Source organism: Pseudorasbora parva, chromosome 13 (genome assembly GCF_024679245.1).
Source record: "Pseudorasbora parva isolate DD20220531a chromosome 13, ASM2467924v1, whole genome shotgun sequence".
NCBI classification, from domain to species: domain Eukaryota; kingdom Metazoa; phylum Chordata; class Actinopteri; order Cypriniformes; family Gobionidae; genus Pseudorasbora; species Pseudorasbora parva.
Window position 1 is genome coordinate 25237620 of NC_090184.1, and position 27290 is coordinate 25264909.

At 38.2% G+C, this 27290-nt stretch overlaps 1 protein-coding gene and 1 long non-coding RNA gene across 7 annotated transcripts in view; both read right to left on the bottom strand.

Annotated features, from left to right (window-relative positions):
• The window catches only part of grid2 (glutamate receptor, ionotropic, delta 2), a 577686-nt gene that overhangs the window by 211692 nt on the left and 338704 nt on the right, over positions 1-27290 (bottom strand). The gene's annotated exons all lie outside the window — the stretch shown is intronic.
• On the bottom strand, positions 19088-20229 carry LOC137038166 (uncharacterized). Of its 2 annotated transcripts, none has more exons than XR_010897403.1 (3): positions 19817-20229; positions 19542-19706; positions 19088-19432 (listed from the first exon to the last, which is right to left on the bottom strand). It is a non-coding gene; the product is annotated as an uncharacterized lncRNA (long non-coding RNA). The 2 variants fall into 2 exon arrangements; XR_010897404.1 differs by having other exon boundaries at positions 19092-19432; positions 19542-19650; positions 19817-20225.

Consider the following 27290-nt stretch of genomic DNA (forward strand, 5'->3'; position numbering starts at 1 on the left):
TAATAAAACTTTATAATTACAAAAGAGACAAGAGGCATAAAAATGTATCAATTGTTACAAGATTGCTGTACTTGACAGACAGAGCTCTGTGGGTTTTATGTTTCATCATTGATCGTTAGTAAGGAGAGACTGGGGAGTGTTGGAACACATTTGGCTTGTAACTCAGGGGTTTTAAACAATGTGACTCAAACTGATATAAAATGGCCATATTTATCTGCAACAAATTAATTCAGAATGAAATTGTTTATCACTAAACCATGTTAATTAGGGTCAAGTGCAACAAAGGTGGGTGGTAACACTAATAATAAAATAATGCAATTCCTCACCACCACACTTCACCCTACCTAATTGCATTAATATTTTAATCAAATAAAAATAATAATAATATTAATAATATTAGATTATTAATAATAATAATAATAATAATATATGTAAACAATGGAGCAGTTCATAGATATATATTTAAACTCAGACTTAAGTATAAAGTATAAAGAAATACAGTGGTTAGTGCAAGGAGTTCAGTAAGGTTGGCCATATATTCACAGATTTGAATTCCGAAAAGCATTACTTAAGTCATTAACTTCAATGCTACACACTGCAGTGTCTCCAAATTCAGTTTACACTTCAGTGGTCTTATGCTCATACCACAAAACTTTTTGATAAAATGTGCTTTTGCATCATTGTTATGATTTTATTAGGCTTATGAAAAATATTCAGCCAACATCACTGTAATGTACTGTAGGCTACCATCACCAAATTTAGTTAACACATCACTGCTCTCCTGCTATTGATGTGTAAAATGGATTAGGTGGCACTGCGGTGTATAATACTGAAGTTGGATTTTTTTGTAGTAACGCTTTTCGGGTTTTGCATTTTGCAGTCGGTCCCTTCGGACTTGTCTCTCAGCCGTCTGCTCATAGTGATCTCATGTTATAAGGTTCGTTTCAAGGAAAATAAGGTTGTAACTCGTCTATGTTAAAGATGTGCCATTTGTGTTGTAACAATGCTTAGCGCACACAAGTTATACAACTTTACTGAACTACTTGTCCTAAGCACTGACCGTATTTCATAAATCCAAGTTCAAACTAAAACTCTATGAACTGCTCCATTGTTATAATACTGAGCTGTTGGAAACACTGCCTGCTGGACATTAACTCTTTCCCCGCCAAACACGGAATTTTCCGTTATTTGTGAGAAAACGCATCCAGGCCAAAAACAGAATTTTCGGGGTTTCCGTGTTTTCAATGTTGGACGCTAGGCGGCGCTATTACGCATCTTTTGAATAAGTACTGAATCTTCTGATTAAAATACATGCAAGTAAGACGCAATAAAACAAGCGAACGCATGTAATCAAATGCATATGATTCAAAACTATAATGTTAGTGAATAAAACGTGGACCCAGGACGAGCTACAGGACTGTGCAAGCATTAGGCCTGTTATGGACTTGACCTACTCCATCTGTGTTTGATCATTGCTCTGAATCTGATCTGGAAACAGTCTTACACAAAAACGTGATTTTTTTAAGCTTTTTGTTCAAAATATTGCTTTTTTTTTTTAAACGTACCCATATTCAATTGTTGATAAAAAAGGAATGCATGAAGCTAGAATTGTTTTGTTTGTTTGTTTGCTTAAAAGAAGAGGGTCAGCTCTTTATTTTAATATATTGCTCAGATATTCATTAAACTAAATATTCTATGGGCTATTACATTTTTGTGAAAATTGTCAAAAACCCTGGCAGTGACGGGCAACTTGAAAAACGCTGGTGGGCAAAGAGTTAAACAGGAAGTGTAGACTACTCACAGCAGGTTTTATGAGAGAATGTAATTCTTTGAGAGGGAACGTAAACGTTTTGCGTCGGAATTAAAATATCTTTGTGAGGGAATGCAAAAGTTTTGCGAGGGAAGGCAACGTTTCCCTGGGGGAGTGCAAAAGTTTTGTGAAGGAACGCAAACGGTTTGAATTATAATTTTTCTCCCCGTAAATCCTACATTTTTTCCACCACCATGTCCCTTTAGGGGCTCCGTAGATGTCTGAGGCTTTGTGAGGTCATTATAGAGGCTCACAAAAAGTGTATGAGACTGTGTATATACAGTGAAATTTTTGACTGAGGCAGATGGTTCAGCTTAATTAAAGCATTTGGCTTAACTTCTACTAGACCAAGATGAACCTCTAAGGCTTGTCCTAATGCCAAGAAAAAGTTCAAGGTTGTTACAGTTATGGTTGTGCTTGACCTGATCAAATATCTCTTTATATTAGATGGTAAAAGGCTAAATATTTGAGTGGTTGCATCCATGCAGATCTGTTTTTTTGTTTGTTTTTTTTATATTCAATTAAAATTGATAGAGAGTTGTGCCATACATTTCCAAGGAGGAAGGTATTGATTCTGGCAGCAAGCTGAGAGTTTGCACAGACGGGATTGTGATGCTCACACAGAAATCTAGGAAAATCCTCAAGCAAAAGATCTGTCCAAGTTAAACAGAGTCGTCCCCTGGGCAGAATCAGGCTCAGGAAATTAGCAAACAGACCTACATCTCTGATGTTCCTTAAAGTGATAGTTCACCATTTTCACCACTCTTTTCTTCCATTAAACACAAAAGGGAAAATGTTAAATAATGTGCTGTGAAGGGAAATGGGGTCTGAAAGGATTATAAAAAAAGGGAAAAAAAGTATCATAAAAGAAGTCCTTTCAACTCAAGCGCAACATCACATGTCTTGTGAAGCCATTTTACTGCTTACTATGAAGAACAGGCCTGAAGTTTCACACCAATTATTCACACCAAATATTTTAGCATTAGACTACTGATGTCACTGATTGTAGTCTTGTAGTCACATAAAATGAGAACCAATGATGTTGAATGTCAGTGGCATCAAATTATGTTTTGTGCCTATATAACTTCTACAACTTTAAAAGAGCAGATTATCACTGAATAACAACTTACATTTCCATCTGTTTCTCAGGGTGCGGTCACGTTGCTCTGTGAAAACGTCTCGGGCGGAATCGTGTCATTTCAATACGAATCAGAGTGTTTGGCAATTGTGTGTGAGGGTGAAAAAGTTCAGATTTCCCTTACTGCATGTTCAATTTGGTATGTTGGTATGTTTCAACAGAAAGCTGCGAGGTTTAAAAGTTCATTCAGAAGACTAAGCCTGCTGCAGCCATTATTGTTAATCAAACAACAAAAGACAAAGATAAAATCACTCTGCTCTTGAATGAAAAACTCTTGTATCTATATTTAATGTATACAATGGTGTAGGGCTGCAGCTATCGATTCTTTTTGTAATCGATTAATCTACCATTTAATCAATCGATTAATCGATTAATCGGATAATAATTACTTTTTCTTTATTAAAGAGCAATAAGAGACAATAAGACGGGTATCTTAAATTTAACATCTAATTTGTTTTCTTTTTAGAAAAATTAAGTTTTATTGCTGAAATTGCATACAATAATAACTGTGAAACTAAACAATTTTAATGCATACAATTGCCATATTAAATAAAAATCTATTTCAAATTACTTTAAAAAGGTAAACATAGCTCAATCTAAAACTAAACCCACAACCAATAAATCTAAATAGTAGTAATATAAATAACAATAATCCTAATATAAATATAAATATTCTATAAATTCTATATAATATAAATATTCTAATATTCTATAAATATTCTATAAATAATATAAATAACTTAACATTGTATTTATGTTGTGCAACTTAACTTTCATGCTTCAGCTTCAGCTCAGGCATGACATAAGCATTTACTGTCTTATTTACTCCTTTACTGGAGCAACATATTGGACAGGTCAACTTGGAACAAGAGATGTGCGGATCAGCTCTATCGTCACCGAATCAGCTGTTAGAAACAAACCCTCCACCCGCACCCGGTAGTCACAACTTCAAATCCTCCGTGTTAAGCGCGATGCTATCGTCTCATATTAGCTACACTGAAGAAGGTTGCTAAACAAAACAAAAAAACTTATTTGGCAAAATTACATTTTCATAAACCAGGGTCGACAACCTATACATCACACGGAGGAATAACCGCTAGAACATGATCAAACGTGAGATATGTTTAGTTCAGTTAAAGTAGCTACATCACACATGCTGATCTTTTGAGCTAATCATTCATCATTGTAACACAGCTTGTTTTAAGTTAGTAGCTATAAATATGATTAAAGTGTGATTAAATTACACAAATCAATGAAAGCACGCAGCTCTGAAAGCACGAGCGCTGCTCATCACGAACGCGAGTTACAGCTTGTTCTAATGTTTGTTGCGCCTAGTATTGAGAACATCTAATGATGCATTTCGAAGATATTATCAAGTATGATATATAAAGTCTCATTAAAGATTCCACACACATCACAATGACGGTGATCCATGTGCAAAGCTGCAAACTCCATCGCGTTCATGTGTTTGGAGTTGCTCGTATCTCCTCAGCTGACGCGTGTACTGCCGCAAATGAAACTTAAATGTTCAGCGTCGGATCCTGAAGCTCAACACACAGTTGTCTTCATTTAAAAACAGCGATATTAAATGATATTACCAGTGCTGATGCCCGCCCGCTCTCTCTCTCTCGCATTGCGGTCTTTGATCTCGACATGAGATGAAAACGAAAGTTAAAGAACGACACGCATTCATTGCGTTTTAGCGTGATATGAGAGTTCCGCGTCTTTATTAAAATCAAAATATTAACGATTTCTCTCATCCACCTGCAATTTTTGGGATGTTTAAATGCACCTGAACCGCGGATATAACCGCAATCCGCTCATACTCCGAGTCCTTACACAAAAAATGTCTTTCTGCAATATGTGTGTGTAGTTAAATGGACTAAGCGAAGCATCGAGGCAGATGATTTTGCCTCGAGGATTTTTTTGATTCGATTAACTCAAGTTACTCGATGAATCGTTTCAGCCCTACAATGGTGTACATTACTTTACATTTGATAACTTTATTCAATTTTATTCAGCCCTAGACAAAACATTCATTTTTGAGTTACAAACCACAGAGGAGGATAATCAGTCATTGCATTTCAATGATCAACAGTTGCAAAATGACGGTCTGAGTATAAATATCATGGAACGGCATCCCTGAATGACACTGGGTTAAAGGAAAGCCTTACACCTGCGTGATAAAATCCCCTAATCAGTTGGTGACTCCCACTCTTTGGCTGTACTGTCACCTGTAAATCTACCCTGAGAATTACAGGGAGGTTATTGGAATTCACATCCAGATTGTGGTCCCCTGAGTTCCTCATTCAGAGAGCCGTCACCTCAGTGCTAGAGGTCTCCACCTGCAGTAATGTGAAATCCCACTGAACAATTAGCAGCTACTGTTAACCAAAATCACACGTCTCTTTAATTTCCTCCCTATTATTCCTTTTCTTTGCTTTCTAATGAGCCAGAGTGGTTGAGGCCTGCCTTTAACAATTCACACATTAGGAAAAAAATAAAAAATAAATACAATAAAATCTCTTCAAGGAGAAACATTCAAGCTCTATCCATTTTCAAATACAAGCAGTTGTTTAAATTATACGGTGAAAGCAATGTCCTTCAACCAGGTGCTTTCACAGAATGATGATTATTGTTATTATCTCATATTTTCCACCTGCCTGAGCCCTGGAAGTGGAAGGTGAGATGGCGTCTTCATTAAAGAGAGGAAGAGGGAGAGATGACCAGAATTAGACGTGAACTTTGACATCTACAAACCGTACAAAGATGCCTCTGCACCACCTCTTTTTAAACAGCTAATCCAAATGAGAACAGAAAACTTTGCCAACAAGTTTTAGTTTTTATCAAGCAACAACCTCCCCCAGTTTCTGTTGAAGCCATTATGTAAGTAATTTAAACTGCAATTCATCGACTGACCACTAGGGACAGGCTCCAGAAGGGAGCAGAATCTCATTGAGCCCCATGTTAAAATTCCCAACTTTACAGCAGAAAAAAAAAAAAACATGTTTACAGCCTAGTACAAATTGTGTTTTTTGGTCTATACGGCAAATTTTGCCCTTCATGAAAACTATGAGCGGGGTGATTTTTTTAAAAAGGCTTGAATGTCTGCATAATTAAAGGTATGGTTACTTTGAGTGACAGGTGGATCACCATCTATCTGCTAGTCATTGCGTCACCTAAGCTTCGCCCACATGCCGCCTCCTTGCCCATTATCTGTTATCCGGGCATGCGCTCGTCTCTACTTTACGCTTCAGAACGGCACATCTGAATCCTATGGGTGACGTCACGGACACTACGTCCATATTTGTTTGTACAGTCTATGGTTTTTATGTTATACTTTCATATTCATATTTGCAGGGTGAATTGTTCCAAATGTAAATGTTAGGATAAAAAGGACCTCTGATATTATTCTAGATTAAATCTAGATATTTATAAGAAGAAAAAATATATATTTCCTGTATGGAACAAATTATGCTTTATACAAGTTATAGTTTGCCAATGCCATAAGAAAAATAAATGTAATTCAAGGTTATATTCATATTACCAAAAGTTTAGGAACAGGAAGATTTTTTATCATTATTTTTCCGATAGAATTAAAATCAGCATATTAGAATGATTTATGAAGGATCATGTGACACTGAAGACTGGAGTAATGATGCTGGAAATTCATATTTAACGGAATTAAATAATTAAATTTACATTTTAAAACATTATAATAGAAAACAGTTCTTTTAAATTATAATAATATTTCACAAAATTACCGTTTCAGTGTATTTTTGAAAACTTAATGAGATAGGTATAAGAGATAAGATAAATATTACAATTTTTCAGCAACAAGAGAGAGCGGGGCACAACCAAGAGCAATACTCTTTGACTTTCTCAGTTTCTGTAAATCCACTTTTTATTTTAGCCCCCCCAAAATACACAGATTTCTAATAGGGGCTCAGTGTAATGCAGTGTTACAACATTCCTCATCTACGTAACAGGGATTTAAACTGCAGCTCTTCTGCTGGTAATATCAGAATTAAAGAACTATCTCAACTGTTTATAACAGATTTAATATTCAAAAAATATCAGACTTGTCTTATTTTAAATAAACACTTCTAACACTGGCTATCACCAGACCAAGCTCAATTTAAAACTGAACATTGGTCTGGGGAGTCTGCTCTGTATTTTCTACTGCACAAGAGGTGTGATCACCTGGCATTATACAAATAACTCGCTACGCAATTGGATAGTCCTTCAACCAATCAGACCACAAGAGGAGTGATCAACGGGCAACGACCCCTCCTTTCTCTATCCGTCATCGTGTTAAACCCGCCAATAATGTGCCAGGGACGTAGATAAGACTGTCTGTGATTGGTTCCTGCAAAAGTGTAACAGAAGTAGTAGAAATTAATGTACAGGTTTCCAGAATGTTGCCGGGTGAAATCAAATCGCTGGCAGATCAGGCTGGGTTTACCCAGTTTAAATAAACACAAAACAGAGATGAAAAATAAACATAAGTAAGAAATTTACTTTTGCTAGGGTTAAATAAATGTTCAGTAATATCAGTTTTTAATTTTGGCACAATTTTTTTCTCTAAATAACTTTGATATGGCAACTAGCAAATACACAAAGTTTCCTCATCCTGACATGTGTGAACAGTTTTAAACCATGCGTGTTACAACTATATTTATATATTTTTTTTTAATTCAAATGACCCTTTTAAACTTATAATACTAAAAAATATAAGTTAAAACTAGTTCTTCCTCATTGTCGTAACCTTATAACTTCTAAACAAATCTGTTCTTTCTAAAAAAAAAAAGAATATTTTTTTTTTTTGCTCTTGGAAACTTTGACAACAGAAGATATCATAGAAAAACCGTCTGTGCTACTAACCACGAATGCCATATGTGACGAGAGGAAAAAAACTCTAGTTTTCTGTGCTGATTAATTCCTCAAATGGCACATTATTCTTCAGAGTGAATTCCAGCATGTTATGTACTTAGCTCACACTTGCTCGAGCATGAGCGCTTTAAATACATCAAAACTGTTACGTGTCACAATTGCCATTTTGCTTTAATGTCAGCCAGCCTCGCTGTGAGCTGCAGCTTTAGTCATGTATAATTCATCCACTGTGTGGAGTCTGTCAGGAGGGTGGCCCATCTCACTGCTGTAGTGTGACTTTCCACAGCACACACTGCCACTGACACACACTTATCATGCCATCATCTCTAAGGGTGCAGCAGTGTCTCTTGTAACAGGTTCGGATGATGAATGCACAGAGCAACACACAAATAGGCAGATACAGAAACACTCAAACTTGTTTGCGCTTCATAATTATTCCACTTGTGTCTCTGATAACACCGGGAAAGTTTAAAATGGATGTGGGTATGCTGTGAAATCATAACCAGGTAAGCTTAGAACTATTTCAATTAAAGCTACACTGTGTGATATTTTCTCCCATCTAGCGGTGAAAAGGTATATGACCATCCAGTGAATAATAGTTTCTGCTCCTCTCAATTTCGATTTCGTTTCAACTCCTACGGTGGCCGATTTAGTCATGGCTTTCAGTTCGACCTCTTCGGTGAGTGTTGCGTCAACTCAAGTGATGAGGTAATTTTTGAAAACTATTATAATTTGCAGTTATTTAATTTACCAAATGATCTATGATCAAGTTAATCTATGTAAAATGAATAATAGAACTGAATAATAACCAGTTCATTGCTAACATCAGCTATCAGGTTCCCAGACGAATGCAAGCTCTTAGTAAAGTAACTTTTATCAGTGCTATCATTATTCTGTATATTATACAACACCACTAGCGTAAGGAAAACAAATTATAATGCAATTAAAATATTAATCTCATGTTATCCGTCATAGAACACGGATTTATGTTATAAGGTAAACAATACTTTTTCATCATTGACGTGAGGAAAACTATCCTAGACGTCGTTCTAGTGTTATGCACAGCACACCATGATATAATTAGCCAAGCAACAATAAAACTTCCAATATACACAAATAGGCTGAATTAATATTACCTGTCGAGAAGAAAGCAGGCAACGTCGGCGTCCTTTTTAAAATCGTTGCTCCTCATGAGCTCTTTCCATCTTGGAAAGGCCACTCCAGTATTTACTTTTGTCTTGTTGATTTGCCTGTCGCGTTGACGTCTTAATTCTCTTTTCCGCTTCCTTGGCGACTCTGATACATATCCCGCAATGTTACTAGGTCCCCGACCCGGGTCGAATTCGGTAATCAATTCCGGGACGTGGTTGCTTTCACGCAGAAGGCGACCCGGCAATGTTCCGGGAATATTGCGGGTCCGACGTGCAGTGTGAAAGGGGCTTAAGAGTGATGATCCTCCATCATCATATAGAAGCCTCAAGCAATCCTCCACTTCACATGCGACACAGTGCCATCGAGTGTAAAAACGCGAAAAGCGAAGCTTGAATTTACGGGTATGTCCCTCTTTGGCAAATGTACTTTCAAGATGGAGGAGCAACATGGCGACCGCCATCCGAACCCTCAACACTTATGTATTTTCAATGGTATATTATAAAATTATGAGATTGCATTATTACTTGAAAGAAGTAAATATACATTAATGAGCACATATATTTTTGAAAGAACTAAGTGATTTTAGCTAAGAATAAACTAAAAAAGTTACACAGTGTAGCTTTAATAAAGAACGAAATGCAAAGCAAGCCAAGCTTTCAACGGCTAGTCCAACCAGAGGTTTCGAAACTTGCTCTGTCGAATCTCATTGGACATCATCAGGATAGCAATAAAGTTCTACTATAGTCAACACAAAACAGACCCAATTTATTTTCCTTAAAGGTGCACTATGAAGGACTTTTGCAGTAAAATATCCAAAAACCACTAGGCCAGTGTTATATATTTTTTCAGTTGAGTTCTTACAATATCCCAAATGTTTCCAACTATTTTAAACAAGAACCCAGTACGTCTGAGGAAGTAGCCTATCAATTGCCTCATATCTGCGGTGTCTGTTCTTATTTGGCAGAAATTGTTACTCTTAGCAGTGTGCAACAAGTGCCATTCGCCGAGCGAATGCACAGAGTAACGTCATAATTTAAAACACACCTAAATGAATCTAATATGATAAACAGAGTTGCATTACTTGGAAAAGCAGAAATGGCACCGGAGACTTTGTCTCGTCATAATACAAGTCCCGTTGCCCGCGAGCCGTGTGTTTGCGTAACAAACGCTCCAGCGGCCTTGCTCAGCTTCCACAACACTCTGTCCTGCTCTGCTTCATACTACAGTAACGTTAATAACCGCATCCATGAACTTAATTTCTGCCCGAGTCCTATCCTGATTCGTTTCCACCGACTGTGGGGTGAAAACCACATGTCCCAAGATTCTAAGCTCATAAAACTATGCCTTTTTTTTAAGTGCCCTCTAGAGGATTGAAAAATTACATAGTGCAGCTTTAATGCACATCAAGGCCTTAATGTGAACTATTCAGTGGTGCATGCTATTCTAAAGACAATTTTTTTTTTCATATTTAACTTGGTCTTCTTCTAAATAATGTTAAAGTTGGGGTAAGTGTTATTTCAAAAACACTAAAAGTGTCTCAGGCTGAGTACCAAAACAAACTTGCAGCCAATAAGCATTAAAGGCCGTGTCTACTAATGATGGTAAGAAGGGAGCGCATGGTGCATGTCATTATTCAAAAGACACAACACACATTAGCCAAGCAACGACAGAAAGAGAGAGGTGGAAGATAAAAAATGTGGAAAATCTCTTTTGAACAAAATAAGTCTTACGATCAGGCAAGACGTATCAGCTTTCAAGAGCTGGAGAGAAGTTAAGCAGCAGGAAGGCTAGGAATTGGACGCTGAGGTTGCTTTATTTCTTCGGGATAGGCGAGTAACATTGGTTTTGTTTCACAGAACTAATATATGTTGGCTTTTGCTTACATATACAACCAATCAAGGAAAGTGGGACACAAGTCGGTTCTGGGGAATTTTGAGTTATTCAAAGATTCTGAAAGTGTAGTCTCCAAGCTTTCCAGCGATGTTTAACACAATGAAATCTGATCATATTTGGGGAAGTTTTGGCCATTTGACTGTAGGAATTTTGAAAAGTTTAAACGAGAGAAAACAGCCTCTAAAGATTGTACAGTTCTCACCTGCTGGGAGTGACAATTGGGCTTATTTACATCTCATTTAAATAAGCCATACCCCCCATATAGCCCCCCCCCCCATAAAGTTGCATGGTTGCTAGTAATGACAGACGCAACTGGAAAAATCGGACAGCATACTATTAATAATAAAGGATAGCAGATGCTACCATTACCATATAAAAGCCCATTATAGTAATGGGGGTTTATGGCAAGTGATACGATGCTAACGATTACAATTAAAACAACAGTTAATAACAATAGGTAGGTGCCAGGAGGTTTAAACATGAGAGAATGTGTATGTGCACAAAACTACAAACTTTGGTGTTTATGGAAATTCAGCCCATAAGAAACAGAAAAGTATTCTTGCAGATCTCGTTGCCTCCAATGAAATAAGTAGTTCGGGCACACTTTCTGTTTGCCAGGGTCTTATTTGTGGATGTAACCATCTCCGAAGTTTGTACTGTGCGTCTGCTAGACAGGGATAAAGACAGAGAAATTGGTAAAATCCGTAACCGTGGCTATAGTGTAGGGTAAGGTCATGTCATCAAGTTTAGACGCAAATCGTGGTTCGAATCCACCTTTTGCCACACTCTCTAACCGAGAAACACTTATTAAGCATGTTAGATGCTTTATTTCCACTTTCCTAAAATTTTCTCAATTCTTATTGAAAATAAATGCCTTTCCGATTTGATATGTGATGGGAAAAGGGAGTAGAGAGAGTGGGACACAAGGCGGATTGGAACCTTTGACCTAGTTGCGTCAAAACTTGATGATATGCGCCTTACCCCTACACTATAGCCACGGTTACGGATTTTACCCATTTCTCTGTCTTTATCCCTGTCAAATGTTACTATCGAAATATAGCCTCTGATATATTACGGTCCAACTCATCTGACGCCAGTCTAATACATTCTTCCTCTCCTTCATCTTCGCTTAGTTGTAGATTAGGGAGATGCGTACGTATGTGTGTATTCTTTACAACTAAAATTATAAAGTCTGGTGCTGCTAATACAACAATTTACACTGCACATTTAAGTGCTATTTTCATATCAGGATCATTTTTTTCATATATTAAACATGGAGCACATCAAGTTCCTGTAAGGAAACAGGTCAGAAGTCTCTCGTTTCTGAGGACAATGGCTTTATCCTTCTCACATCCCCCTTTAGCTTAATTACCCTGAACTGCTTGTATAATTTGGTCCCGATCTCACCGTAAACATGCTTCTGATTTACTGTGGCTATAAACTGGGGCTCTGGCCTCAAGGACGAGCTAGAGCAAACACGACAAGCTTCAGGGTGTAATGACAAAGAGCAACTATCAGAGCTATTGATCACCTGTGTTTTAATAGATTATATGTATAATCAAGTTTCTCCACTCTTGACAGATCAGCTGAAACAGCAAGCCTGTATTGCTGAGTCTTGCTTAGTTGAAGTGACAGGATTTCCCATGTCTCTCTGCCCAGCCAGTCATCTTTGCAGCTCCTAACATAAAATAATTATAAATGTAGTCAAATAATTGCCTCGCAGGCTCATGTGTTGACAGCAGACGCAAGAAGCTGTAACGGGGCAACATGGAAGCAATTTCTTTTCATTACCATGTTTGATCCACACTGAGCAAAGTGCGGAACAAGTGCGAAGGCAGTAGATAAATATGATTTTTTTCATTTTATTTTTACCTTGCACACCCACATGGAATTTACAAAAAGGTCAGAGCTGGTTACATTTTTATTAAAAAAAAAATTTTTAATCAGGATATGTCCTCAAACAAGTATGACAGATTTTTAGTGTCATGTCATTATATTATATATATATATACACATACACAGGTCCTTCTCAAAAAATTTGCATATTGTGACAAAGTTCATTATTTTCCATAATGTAATGATAAAAATTAAACTTTACTTTATATTTTAGATTCATTGCACACCAACTGAAATATTTCAGGTCTTTTATTGTTTTAATACTGATGATTTTGGCATACAGCTCATTAAAACCCAAAATTCCTATCTCAAAAAATTAGCATATCATGAAAAGGTTCTTTAAACGAGCTATTAACCTAATCATCTGAATCAACTAATTACCTCTAAACACCTGCAAAAGATTCCTGAGGCTTTTAAAAACTTCCAGCCTGGTTCATTACTTAAACCGCAATCATGGGTAAGATTACCAACCCGACCCTGTCCAGAAGGCCATCATTGACACCCTCAAGCGAGAGGGTAAGACACAGAAAGAAATTTCTGAACGAATAGGCTGTTCCCAGAGTGCTGTTGCGAGGTACCTCAGTGGGGAGTCTGTGGGAAGGAAAAGGTGCGGCAAAAAATGCTGCACAACGAGAAGAGGTGACTGGACTCTGAGGAAGCTTGTGGAGAAGGACCGATTCCAGACCTTGGGGGACCTGCGGAAGCAGTGGACTGAGTCTGGAGTAGAAACATCCAGAGCCACCGTGGGCTACAGGTGCCGCATTCCCCAGGTCAAACCACTTTGGGCTTGGGCAGCACTGGACTGTTGCTCAGTGGTCCACAGTACTTTTTTCAGATGAAAGCAAATTTTGCATGTCATTCGGAAATCAAGGTGCCAGAGTCTGAAGGAAGACTGGGGAGAAGGAAATGCCAAAATGCCTGAAGTCCAGTGTCAAGTACCCACAGTCAGTGATGGTCTGGGGTGCCATGTCAGCTGCTGGTGTTGGTCCACTGTGTTTTATCAAGGGCAGGGTCAATGCAGCTAGCTATCAGGAGATTTTGGAGCACTTCATGCTTCCATCTGCTGAAAAGCTTTATGGAGATGAAGATTCCGTTTTTCAGTACGACCTGGCACCTGCTCACAGTGCCAAAACCACTGGCAAATGGTTTACTGACCATGGTATTACTGTGCTCAATTTGGCCTGCCAACTCTCCTGACCAGAACCCCATAGAGAATCTGTGGGATATTGTGAAGAGAAAGTTGAGAGACGCAAGACCCAACACTCTGGATGAGCTTAAGGCCGCTATCGAAACATCCTGGGCCTCCATAACACCTCAGCAGTGCCACAGGCTGATTGACTCCATGGCACCCCGCATTGAAGCAGTCATTTCTGCAAAAGGATTCTCGACCAAGTATTGAGTGCATAACTGAACATAATTATTTGAAGGTTGACTTTTTTGTATTAAAAACACTTTTCTTTTATTGGTCGGATGAAATATGCTAATTTTTTGAGATCTGAAAAGACCTGAAATATTTCAGTTGGTGTGCAATGAATCTAAAATATATGAAAGTTTATTTTTTATCATTACATTATGGAAAATAATGAACTTTATCCAGTTATCACATATATATATATATATATATATATATATATATATATATATATATATATATATATATATATATATATATATATAAAGTAGTTATATATGTAGTATATAAATAAAGTAGTTATATATGTAGTATATATATATATATATAACTACTTAAAATGTTACGAAGACTTGTAAAATGTTTATTTTGGATTTTTCTCATTATGGTTTTCATTAAAAATGTATACATTTATTAAAATCTTTTTATGTTCACTCATTTTAACATGGCACTAAGATGCTGTTGTAAACAAAAACATTGTTGATTTACAAGAAACCTTTTCTGGTCCTCTACACATTATCTGCTGCAGGGCCCTGATAGAGGTGCTAAGGTTGTAATTTCACTCTTGGTGGGAAGAGAAAACACAGGGGAAGTTTAGTTAAATATCCAAACATTGTCTTAACTCCCCTTTATCAGCACTCTTGTCAGTACTGTGCTAATAATACAGTACTTCAAGTTTTATGAGCCTGAATGTTGCTTTATGGATGTTAGATCTCAAAGAACAGCCATTTATAAGGGAAAAAAATCTGTTTAAGGCTCAATTTCTCATTAGGTGCTAAAAAGTGGTTGACTCTCAGTTATCCCACATCCCAAAATGCCATCACGTGTTCAACTCCATAAAATCAGATGCTGGTCTGGTCTCATTATTCCCTGTGTAACATCCAAGCACACTTGCACTGCTCAAAAAACAGCACTTTGAATAATCGAGAGCTCCCTTTATAAGTGCAATAGTTCGGTCCAGTCCCCGCGGACTCACACCAGAGCACTTGCTGCCAGCATGTCGTCTCTCTCCTCCCGACAAAGCCGCATTAATCTAACATCCAGCAATCTGCCACAAGAGGGAGGTCCCCAGATATCATCTAACACTCCAACAAAGTGCTATTTGCACCTGACCGATGGTGACAGAAGCAAACTATGATGGGTGGTGACAATGCAATCGTGACCTGGTGTGTGACCCCTGCACAAGTCTTTGTGCAGTGGGTAATGGGACCACGAGCTAGAAGAGGATTATGGGAGTAATCCAGCCACTGTAAGCTTATCAGCACATGCCATGTTTGTGTCACTATTCATCAAATTCCTATTTGGGAGACTTGCAGCATTAATAGCAAAAAAATAAATGAAAATACATGACATTGAAATAAGAAAGTCCCAAGGCAACAGGCACAAAACTACAAGTAAATCCAATGCAAATTCCAAAACGAGGCAGGACATTTTTCGGTTTGAAGGAGCACAGGCTCTCCATCTGTGAACTGAAATTTGCTGATGGCAGTAATAATCGTTAGAATTCTATTAATCCATAACATCCCGGTGAATCAATAACAATCAATGCCATGCTCAATGCTGTTGCCCATGCAAAAATAAATATGTATGTAAATACATCTTTCGTCATTCTGTCGAAAAAAGGTCTGCAACAGTTCCATCTAAGTCAAAGGAAAATTTATGAATTTACAATGCACTTCTCCTCTCGCCACCACAGACGTCTTAGTAGTGAGCTTCCCATTTAAGTAAAGTGCATGAATTAAGGAGAAATACTAGCGCGAGTAATTTCATTCTTCATCCTTCATTCCACTTTAATCGAAAAAGCCAGCACTAGCTGTGTTATCTATTTTCCAAAGACTGCTTTATGGCAGCCTGTTTGCCCATTCAACAGGACTCCCAGGGTGATATATTGTTTCCACAGACCCATGTAAAAACGTCTGAGCTCTTTGCGACTGAAATTAAATACAATGTAGAGATAATTTGATTGAGATGAGAAAATGGCCAGTGTGGCGTAATTGGCCATGTAATGTATTAGAGCGGCTCGGAGGATGTGGCGAGCAACAGCAGCGCAGGAGTTGTAAATAATCACGCGGGCTTAACTGCTGGCCAACTGACAGCCGTGGCCATCCCCCTGGTAAAAAAGCTGACACGTCAATCAGTGCCTCCCTTCACCCCATCTCCAAGAATCATCTCCACTCGTAACATCCAGATCAGCCACCGCCGTGGCCCGGTGATCACGCGAGGATGCCTTTTCTCACAGAGCACTGGAAGATTTACTGATGTTTCAGCATTATGCAAAGAACGTTCTTTTTTTGCCACAACAACAAAGTATTGAGTTAAATAAACAGACTATGATAGACATGTATCATATGATGATGATGAAAATTTGAATCATTCTTTCAAGGCTTAGGAGATTTAATGGAGTTCTAAATTACGTTCCATTTAAGCTAAAATGTGTTAAAAAAAATCTCAATGTTAAAAAAATATTTCTCCTTTACTACCATTTACAAAGTGTTCACACTATACAAATTCACTGAATTTCAATAAAGTGTTGCAGGAATGAGTCCTAAAACCAAGAAATGTGTTAGCATTTTTGTTTCACCATACTGAACCCATACTGTTTTTTTTAGGGATGCACCGATCCGATACTCTGGATCGGTATCGGCTCCGATCTGCCATTATTTGCCGGATCGGGTATCGGACAGACAGGACCGATCCACATTCGATACTGTGCGCATAATATTCTGTGTTATTGTTAAACCCCAGCGCCCCACAAAAGGCACAAAAACCTTATAAAGCATCAACGATTCGTGCACTATATTATAAGTGTTCTGAAGCCATTCCATAGTTTAATGCGAGTACAGATTAGTTCACGTCAATGCTTCCCTCCACTGCGGCTGTCACTCTCCATTCAGCTTTAAACTGTCGCGTTCGGTTACGACACTCAACATGATGAAACTTTCCAAGATTAATTATTGTTTTTGTTATTATGCTTGATCTGTAGATAACGCTCTAACATTATGGTTTCTCAAAAAAATGGCTATCTGCTGGCGTTTATTGCTGTAAACAGTGTTACTTTCTTCCGGGTGTCAGTTAGATCACAACACTGGACTAGTTATTATATTGTTTTTCACACACAGTAACTGAAATGTTAAACTGTTAAAATAAACGGCTTATAAGAATACTGCATAGATATACTACGCGTCTATATCTTGTTTTAAACTTCTCGATGCGGACGGAGCACGGCACGCTGTGAGCGTCCATTGGGCCTTTCACACCGAATGCGGCAAAGGCGCAGCTGCGCTAAGAAATCCATTCATTTCAATGGCTTGCGCCGCGCAAGGACGGTTTGTTGTTGCGCCGACCAAAGCACACAGGCAGCGGAGAGCACCCTTGACAAGCTTGCGCGCATGCCGCGGTCAAAGTTCAAAATATTTTAACTTTTGCCGCTGCGCTCTGTGACGATTACCCGCGCGGCCAATAGAAACGGTACATCGAAACGAGAACGGAAATCAAAATGGATGAACATCTTGTACTGTGCGTGTCAGTACAATATTATTATAATATAATACACACATATACACACACAAACAATGTGCAAACAAGGCACATAATAATGATAATTATATATTGATATATTTATATATATGACTTATTTATATGCCTTGTTTCCACACTGTGTTTGTGTGTGTGTGTATATATATACCTCTTCTTCCTTGCTGCTCTCTCTCTTCTTCTTCTTCTTACTAGAAGGGTTATTGCTATCGCTCGCTTTTTAGCACGGGACAGATACATATTTGCTGCTGATTGAATGAATAGAAATAGACATATAGAACTCACGCAATAAGTTTTGAAAACTCCGCCTACTTTGCGCTGGCCAGTGAAGCGCATCTGAAGGGCTGTGCTGAACCTCGCGGCAAGCGCAGCGCATTCCGCATTCGGTGTGAAAGGCCCATATGACTGTGGCTGTGAGCATGTGACTCCGTGTTGCTTCAAGCGCATCATCCTGCGCACGGGATGCGCATAAGCGCTTTGTGCCGCTCTGTATTATGCTACTGTTGCGCTATGAACGCCTTATTAATAGCCTTTCTTGTTCTGCTCTATCTATATGTTGCTGCCTCATTAAAATATGCACTATACATTTAAAATAAATGCAATTTCTTAGTATATAGGCCCTATTTCTATAACTATATTTACTTGTTTTTCATGAATATATTTTGTGTAACATATTTGACCAGATTTACAGCTACAGTTATTCACTTTTGTGGTTTCCTTTATTTTTTCCCAACTAAATGTTTAGATTTTATACAATTCACTGCATGAAAAGTGGGATTTTCGTCCCCGTAAACGGCCGGAAATCTCCCTGATTTTCGACAATTAACGTCAGTTTACAGCCTGTGAACGTCGCGTTCGTCTGTGCCACATATTGACGGAAACGAACCATGACGTATGTGGAGCTTGCGGAGGCATGCTGGCGCCGGCGCTAATGGCTCTAATTAGCATATGAATAGCAGCTCTGGGCGGCGCCTTGCCGGAATGGCTTGAATTTCCTCACTCAGTATTGGTTGAAACTACTACATTGAAACAAGAAATATCACTCGTGATTGGTTGGCAGATCTGTTACTATTGGTCAACCTGGGTAATAAATTAATAAATTTAAACCCCCAAATTATAATAATTTTACACACATATATATATAAAATTATGATTTGCATATTATTTTTTAATTGTATATATTCATATTCATGTGATATGCTATTATGTTTTATATTCATGTCATTGTTATCCTATGGACTACGCTATTATAACCATCAAGGACATTCATTTATTGAGGAAAGGAAAATATGCCAGGGACGTGCAGTTTATTCAAAGAAAGAGCTTTATTAGAACAAACACAAAACCAAATGCAAAACGTTTGAAATCTGCCCACACAACAATAGGAAGCTCACGAGAAGCCCCAAATCCTACAGCACCATGAAGTCTCTGTTTTCCGCTTCAGAGCTGTAGGTAACTAGCGCCATTCTGTCTGTTTTAAGTCCATTTTTCAGACGTCTGTCGTGCGTTGCCCTGTTCTTTGGAATCGCCTCTAATCTCGATTGCAGCGTGGCACAGAGCTCGGCGAGCTCCTGGCTGGTCGAACAGTCCATCCAGACACCGCGCGAACGATGCCGTCTTCCTCATCAGACATCAGGTCTATGGTAGCGCACTTCCAAAGGCCCACCTCATCCTCAGCTAACACACTCTTTCTTGCTTGTAGCAGCTGTAAAAACAAACAATAAAGACAATCAGTATTGCGCGATGTACTGCGTAAAATGCACCTGAAAAATAGTCACACTGACCAAAAACGGATCTAATCTAATAAATCTTACCCTCTTTCTTCTCAATCGACTCCGAGCTGAACTCTTCACAGCTTCTGCGTGCGATGCAAGAACTGGATGTTTGTACCTCCTGCGTACTGTCTCTATGTCTTACATGCAGCTGGAAAACAATTAAATGAGTGTTATGACGAAGTTGTGAAGACGGCGTGCTGCTTCCTGTAAAATGACCAGAAAAAGAAAACACTTTTATAAAACAAGGCTAATTTCAGCTTGTGCTACTTAAAAAGCTTTACTTTAGGTTACTTTAGCTTAGATAACAGTCTTACCGCAATCTTAGGACTGGTCTTCTCTTAGGCACTCGTCTTCTCTTCTTAAAGTTAGTATCTTCCACACAGTTTTTCGACTCCAAAGCAAACAACCTATCGTCTATGGACAGCAACCTGGAGATTACTAAAGTTAACTGCTCGTTAAAATCGGCAGCAAACTGAGCAAGCTGACGAGATAGCCCACTGATTGCATTCAGCTGTTTCTTCCCGCCGGTGTTACGGATCAACTGGGGATCATGTTATCTGGGGACGGGCGCGTGCACGCAGCTAGTTTTACCTGGATTTACAGCAGATGTTAGACGAGGACAGATTCGTCACAGCGGATTTTCCACTGAACAGATTTAAAACGCTTTCCACATTATTGGTAAATGTTTGCATAATATCAGGCTCTGTGTTTTCCTCTGTCGCTGCTTTGCTGTATGTTTCAAACGCAGTTTAAGGGAATTTTTAATGTGGTTTCATTTCACAACACAGACCACGCCTACATTTTGTTACATTCTTTTCGATGAAAGTCGTATCCAATGACAATTACATTCAATAAATTACATTGTGTAGTATTAGTATCGGAATTTTCATTTTATTTTTAATAACTATTGTTTTTGTAATTTGCTAAGGGTATTTTTTAAATTATATATATATATATATCCTAACTAAAATAACTCATAGCCTGTCATATTACCTTTCTCATATTAGCCTATTATATTCTATTATAATCTATTATATTGCCCACCCCTTGCCCACCTGCACATCCCAGCTGATATACAAGATTTGGGGGGTCATTCTGCATTTGAAAGTTTGAAAGGGTTTTAAATCTTCTAAATAAAGTAAAATGATTCAAAATCAAGTAATTTATATATGCCAAAATCAACTTTAAACATATACAATGTAATTTCCAAACAGCAAAATTGTGGCCAGTGAAAATGCTGAGTGGCTAGTAACTTTGGAAAACCACTAGCCACGGTGGCCGGTGAGCAAGTTAATGTCAACCCCTGTATGTATATATATATATATATATATACATATATATATATATATATATATATATATATATATATATATATATATATATATATATATATATATATATATATATATATATATATATATATACACACACACACACATACACATATATATATATATACACACACACACACATACACATATATATATATACACACACACACACATACACATATATATATATATATATATATATATATATATATATATATATGTGTAGTGCCGTTAAAATTAATTTGCGTTAACACGTTAAGTTTGACAGGCAATGATATATGATATATAAAGTTTGCTGATGTATGACGCCGCTTATTAGCAGGAGACCGCAATGATTGGTAAAAGTTGCGGTGATTGGTCAAAATTGCGAGTCGCACTGAATTCACGGGGACTGATTGCAAATGACACACAATAAATAATCTAGAATACTTTCATCAAATATATAAATTCAAGCTTAAGTTTAAGATTTTACAATTAGGCTATACTGAGCCTGATCTATCTAAGAGATTTTCTTAGAAGGAAGTTAATACCTTTTAAATGTCACATGGGTTAAAACTCCTGCTACCCTGATTTGCATTTGTATAGCTCACAGCATGTTCATTTACATGTTAAAGCCTCCCCTGGAGTTAAGGGAAGGGGGGTCTTGGGGGGGACAACTGCCAAGCAAGGCCCACGTCAATTTCTGACAATTCACGGCAGTTTTCGGTGTCGCCTGCAAACTGCCGTGTACAGTCGTAAACCTGATCTTCCACGACAATCTACAGTGCCGCTTACTGACGAAAATCCCACTTTTCATGCAGTGATTATTGTGCACTTGTGATTTTATAACTTTTGCTGCTGTATTATTCACTAATCTAATTTATTCAATTCTACACACTAAGGCTTAGAAATTCTACATAGACAAAACTGCATTGGTATCGGATCGGTTTAGTATCGGTATCGACCGATACTCAACATTTTTAATATCGGATCGGATTGGTTCTGGAAAAATGGTATCGGTGCATCCCTAGTTTTTTTTTATGGATTTTTGGTTAAATGCCTAAAATGAGGTCTTGTTTTCACATGTATTATTCAAGCATTTTAAGCTTGTATTATGAAAAAGGTGGTTTCTAACAAGTGGCTAAAATGTTTGCAGAGGTTGTCAGTAGAGTGCGGATCGGGCCGCATTTTTCTGTCCGAGCCCGGCCTGCGTCCGACAGAGCAGTAACTGAACCCAACCCGAGCCCGACAGGCATTAAAATATTTATGTCCGAGCCTGACCCGAGCCCGACAGTTAAAATCTATTTTTTTTCCTCATATACTAATGACACGTACGTTTGTTTGTGTGGAAAACCCGCTTTTATTAAGCAACTGTAGGAAGGCATTCTGAAATATTTACAGACGAGTGCATCAGCACGCGCATGGGGCATCAAATGTTACAAAGAGCCCAATCAAATAGCCAACTGAAATTAAATGAACAAAGGTCTGCTAAAAATGGCCCAAGCAAACAGAACAAAACATTAACGTAACACAAATGAAATGCTTATTGAAATTAAAGTCATCTTACCAATTTTCTCAAACTGTGTGGTTCCTAAACTGCAACATGGGATCTATTTACATAATCTATCCATCAAAGTTTAGGCTAATCGAGGTTATGCAGAAAAAGGATTGCATCAACTGTGGATGGCTTCAAGGCTGTCCTGCTGCCAGCAGCGCTGAAGTTGTGCTCACTGGAATGACAAGGATGCCGCGGGCAATATGCACGCACGTGTTGCGCGTTGTTGTCACCGTGACATAAACAAATTTCCGCATGCAGGAAGACGGATGTTAGGGTAATATTTTACATTTATTTTAATCACAAAAACAAACCATTGCTTCAAATTAAACAGGCCCATTGGCTACTTGCATAATAAGCAGTTTTAAATTTAAAAGGTTCAATGCCTTATCGAGCTGACGTGACGCGAGCCCGACCCGAACCTGAACGTCATTTCTAAATATCTGTCTGAACCCGGCCCGACCCGTCGGGTACCGTCGGAACCCGTCAGGCTCGGGTCGGGTATCCATCCTCTAGTTGTAAGGGACATTAAAATCTAAAAATCGTATTGGCTTTCTGTCGAGGGAACCAGGGTGGCCTACAAAAACACAATTCCTGGGGCACTCTATTTAAAATAATAATAATGTATTTTGGGAAATTAAGTAATTTTATTCTGACAAAAAATAGTTTATAAAATATGATTGTTCTGAACATTTAAACATATATACTACATTATAATGCCAAATGTATTAGGAAACCCTTACAAATCATTGCATTCAGGTGTTCCAATCACTTCCATGGCCATAGGTGCATAAAATCAAGCACCTAGGCATACAGACTGCTTCTACAATCATTTTTAAAAGAATGTGTCACTCTCAGGAGCTCAGTGAATTCAAGTGTGGTACAACCTTGATAGGTTGCCACCTGTTCAATAAGTCCATTCATGTAATTTCCATTTTCATGTAGTAAATATTCCACGGTCAACTGTTAGGAGTATTATAACAAAGTGGACACAATTGAGAACAAAAGCTAGTGGTAGGTTATATAAAAATCACAGATCGGGGTCAAAGCATGCTGGGGCACACAGTGTGCAGAAATTGGCAACTTTATGCAGCGTTAATAGGTACAGACTTTCAAACTTCACGTGACCTTCACATTAGCTCACGAACAGTGCATAGAGAGCATCATGGAATGGGTTTCCATGGCCAAGCAGCTACATCTAAGCCTTACAATGACACTTAATCACAGTGTCGAAAGCAGTAGTGTAAAGCACACCACCACTGGACTCTAGAGCAGTAGAGACATGCTCTCTGGAGTAAATAATCACACTTCTCTGTCTGGCAATCTGATGGACGAGTCTGGGTTTAGCAGTTGCCAGAAGAACGGTACTTGCCTGAAGGCATTGTGCATTGTGCAAAGTTTGGTGGAGGTTTTTTTTTTTTTTTTCAGGGGTTGGGCTTGGCCCCGACTCTATAATCTAGTGAATGGAAATCTTAATTCTTCAGCATACCAAGTCATTTTGGACGATTTCATGCTCCCAATTTTGTGGGAACAGTTTGTGGATGGCCCCTTCCTGTTCTAACATGACTGCACACTAGTGTAGAAAACAAGGTCCATAAATTGATGCCTTCCTTGATGTTGAAGATGTTATAGCTACACAGGGTGGGCCAACTCTATATTAAACCCTATACGGCATAAGAATAGGATGTCATTTAAGTTCATGTGCATGTAAAGGCAGGTGTCCCAAAACTTTTGGCAATTTAGATGACACCGTAAAACAATGGAAACTTTGTCAAGACAAAAAAAAAAATGCTTTTGACCTTAAAAGTCATTCTCAATTCAATTCAACATAGCACACAATCCTGATTACTTACTGAGAAAGAGAAAAAGAGAGGGAAACATCAAACTTAGGTTAATCAACTAAGATATTAAAGAGATTTTCCTTTCCTATGAGGATTCTCATAATTATATCGTCACATATGATTTTATGGATATAGAAAACCATGCTGTCACACACAATAAATCTTCGTTAATTTCTATGGCAAAGGGGCAGCACTGCTCATTATGATTCATCACAAAGGCTCTTTGTACCTGGTAAGACTCCCCTTGTCTGTCACCACGGCACAGGCACCAATGATGTCAGGTCGGCTATAAAACATACAATGAATCTGAGTAGTCATCATCTCCTGTCCTCCATTTTAAATAATGTATTTGAAAAGGCCTCTCCGTTTCCTGCTGCTGTGGAAAAGATTTGTCTGAGCAGCAGAAAAGTTTCTCATATGTCAATCACCATAAGAGCTCAGCGGAGTGTCTACATCCAAATTGTCACCTTGAATGAACACCTCAAGTATAAACTCTCATGTAAATGAAAAAAGAAGCTTGCCGACTCTATCGGGAGGCATTTTAATGACATAACTTTATCATAAGCGACTGTTGAAGAGGAAGCAATCATTGCCTCTTGTCTGTTTAACCTTCAAAGATATGAACCTCACCCTTTTAGTCATGTGTTATCTTGCCACGCTTCTGTAATGTCTGTCTTTATTTTGTGACTTTTTTTCTGGTGTGGCTCACGCAGATGCTCCAATTTCCCATTTGTCGATGTTTACCTCTTATCCAATCAGAGCTCTTAAGGTCACAGCGAGTGCCGGCGGAGTTCACCCGCTGTGTTTGTCTGCCTCTGTGAGCGTGACCTTGGGTGGTGGTTAGAGAGAATTTTCTAAACACGCCTGATTGTCTGTTTGCATGTGCCCGTGCATGTGTATGTGTGTATGTGTGAGAGAGAGAGGACAGAGCCATCACTCACCACTGTAACCTTGAGCCGAAGTGACCACAGACGTTAACGAGTTACTGAGGCCTGTGAATCATGCATAAACCACGGGGCTGATGGGAAACAGCAGCTGCTTCATCCTGACAGCTTCGAATGTAAATAAATGAATAAATATTTTGCTGTGGTAGCGAAAGGAAGGATTCTGGAACTAATGTGCTGATTTTTGTCAGTTACACGGAACAACAGGACTGCAATATTCATTTATTTAAAAATGTACAATAATCTGAAAAGCTGGTTATGCTGAAATCTTGCACACGTCAGACCAGTGTCAGTATGCAAGACCATTTTCTGGAGGCTGATTATGACAATATTTGCAAATGGCGATGTTGCATTTCTTTGCTATGGCATCGACAGTAAAATTTTGACAAACTGCATTATCAAACTTGACTTTTACCATGAAAAATATAAAAATAATGAAATGGATAGACAAGGCAATCATGTTTCAACAAAACAATATACCTTAATTGTCTATTGGAGTGGACGGTTTCCCTCCATACTCTGACAGCTTGTCAGCACAAGTGTGATGGACATCTGTCTCTGACTTTTCACCATACACATCACACAGACAGGCGGCTGGTCGAGCCATGTCCTCACCTCTTGCCTCACTGACATCCTCCATCATGTCTTCTGTCTGTCTACTGTGAGGATGATCTCTACCTGTTAAATGCCTTGCCTGGGACCCTTCACCCAAGAAACACCATTTGAAATCTGACTTCTTCACTTCGCTCCCAGACTTGCTCTGACAGGCAGTACACACGCTATTGGACACATTTGAGCCTTCTCTTTGTCACTATTGGGTAGGATCCAGAAATGATTTACTACATTTGATAGCAAGTTAAGAGTGGCATTGCCAAATTGTTGAATATATGCAACAACGTTGAAGGTATAGACCGAAACTAACAAAACTACATTATTACAATTTTTACCCAATGTCAAATAAACAATCAACTTTTCCCCCACCAAAACGCACAGAGTTCACAATGCTCTCATAGAGTGTCTGGGCAGGACTCAAAATTGCATGTTAGAGTCTCTTCAATGAACATCAATCTTGGCAAATGTCTCTGCCATAGAATATTTAATAGGGCTCTGTGGGCAGCGCACATAATGCAAAGATTCACACGCATTAAAGTCTCTGCTTGTAAAAGACTTCTACAATAAGAATAGAAGAGCATCATTTATTTCAATAATGTGACTTATCAAACTACAGTATTGCACACTGAATACTTACACAAAGACAACATTTTTGAGAAACTTCTGAAGGTTGTTTCAAATGAACTGCATGTGGCAGAGCACATTCCCACTGCTCCGCAACTATCACAATTCTTTATTTTGTCGTTATTAAATACCAGCCCTAGTAAAATATGTTCACAATTGACCATAAAACACCTGAGAAGCAGCTGCATGCTGAAACATGACTTCTAATCGGAGCAATTTGTCTCTAACTATACACAGAATGTCTCTTGAACAATGAACTGGCATTTAAATCAGCTTTATAGGGCAGACAAAAGGCTTAGATAAGCCAGATATGCTGCCTTTATGTGACAGTTCCTGTACAAACCAGCACGCTGCAGCCTCAGTTTCAAGACCTGGTAATGAACGCTCACAACAGATGTTTAATGGTCTTCCCTGCTGTGGTGCTTGAAGACCTGAAAACACACACTGCATGTAATCAAAGCCCAAATTAAATACTGACAATGGTAAACTACATTTAACAGTAATGTAATAAAACGAAGAAAAAAAAAAAAAATACATATATATATATCCTTTTTCCAATATATTATAAGCATATGCAATAAGGTGCTTTCCAGTAATGATAAAAATTAAACTTTCAATATTTCAGTTGGTGTGCAATGAATCTAAAATATATGAAAGTTTAATTTTTATCATTACATTATGGAAAATAATGAACTTTATCACAATATGCTAATTTTTTGAGAAGGACCTGTATTCCTGCAAAATACGTTGTCCCATCAAATTAGCCATGCGCACGTTGAGAATATTTTTTTTTCCCAGTCAAATCCAATAACAAAAACAATAAGGCGTTTTAAATTTCCTGTGATGATTCCCAGGCTGAAGTGTGTATCTTTAAGACTCTGAGCTTCCCTGATCAACTTATC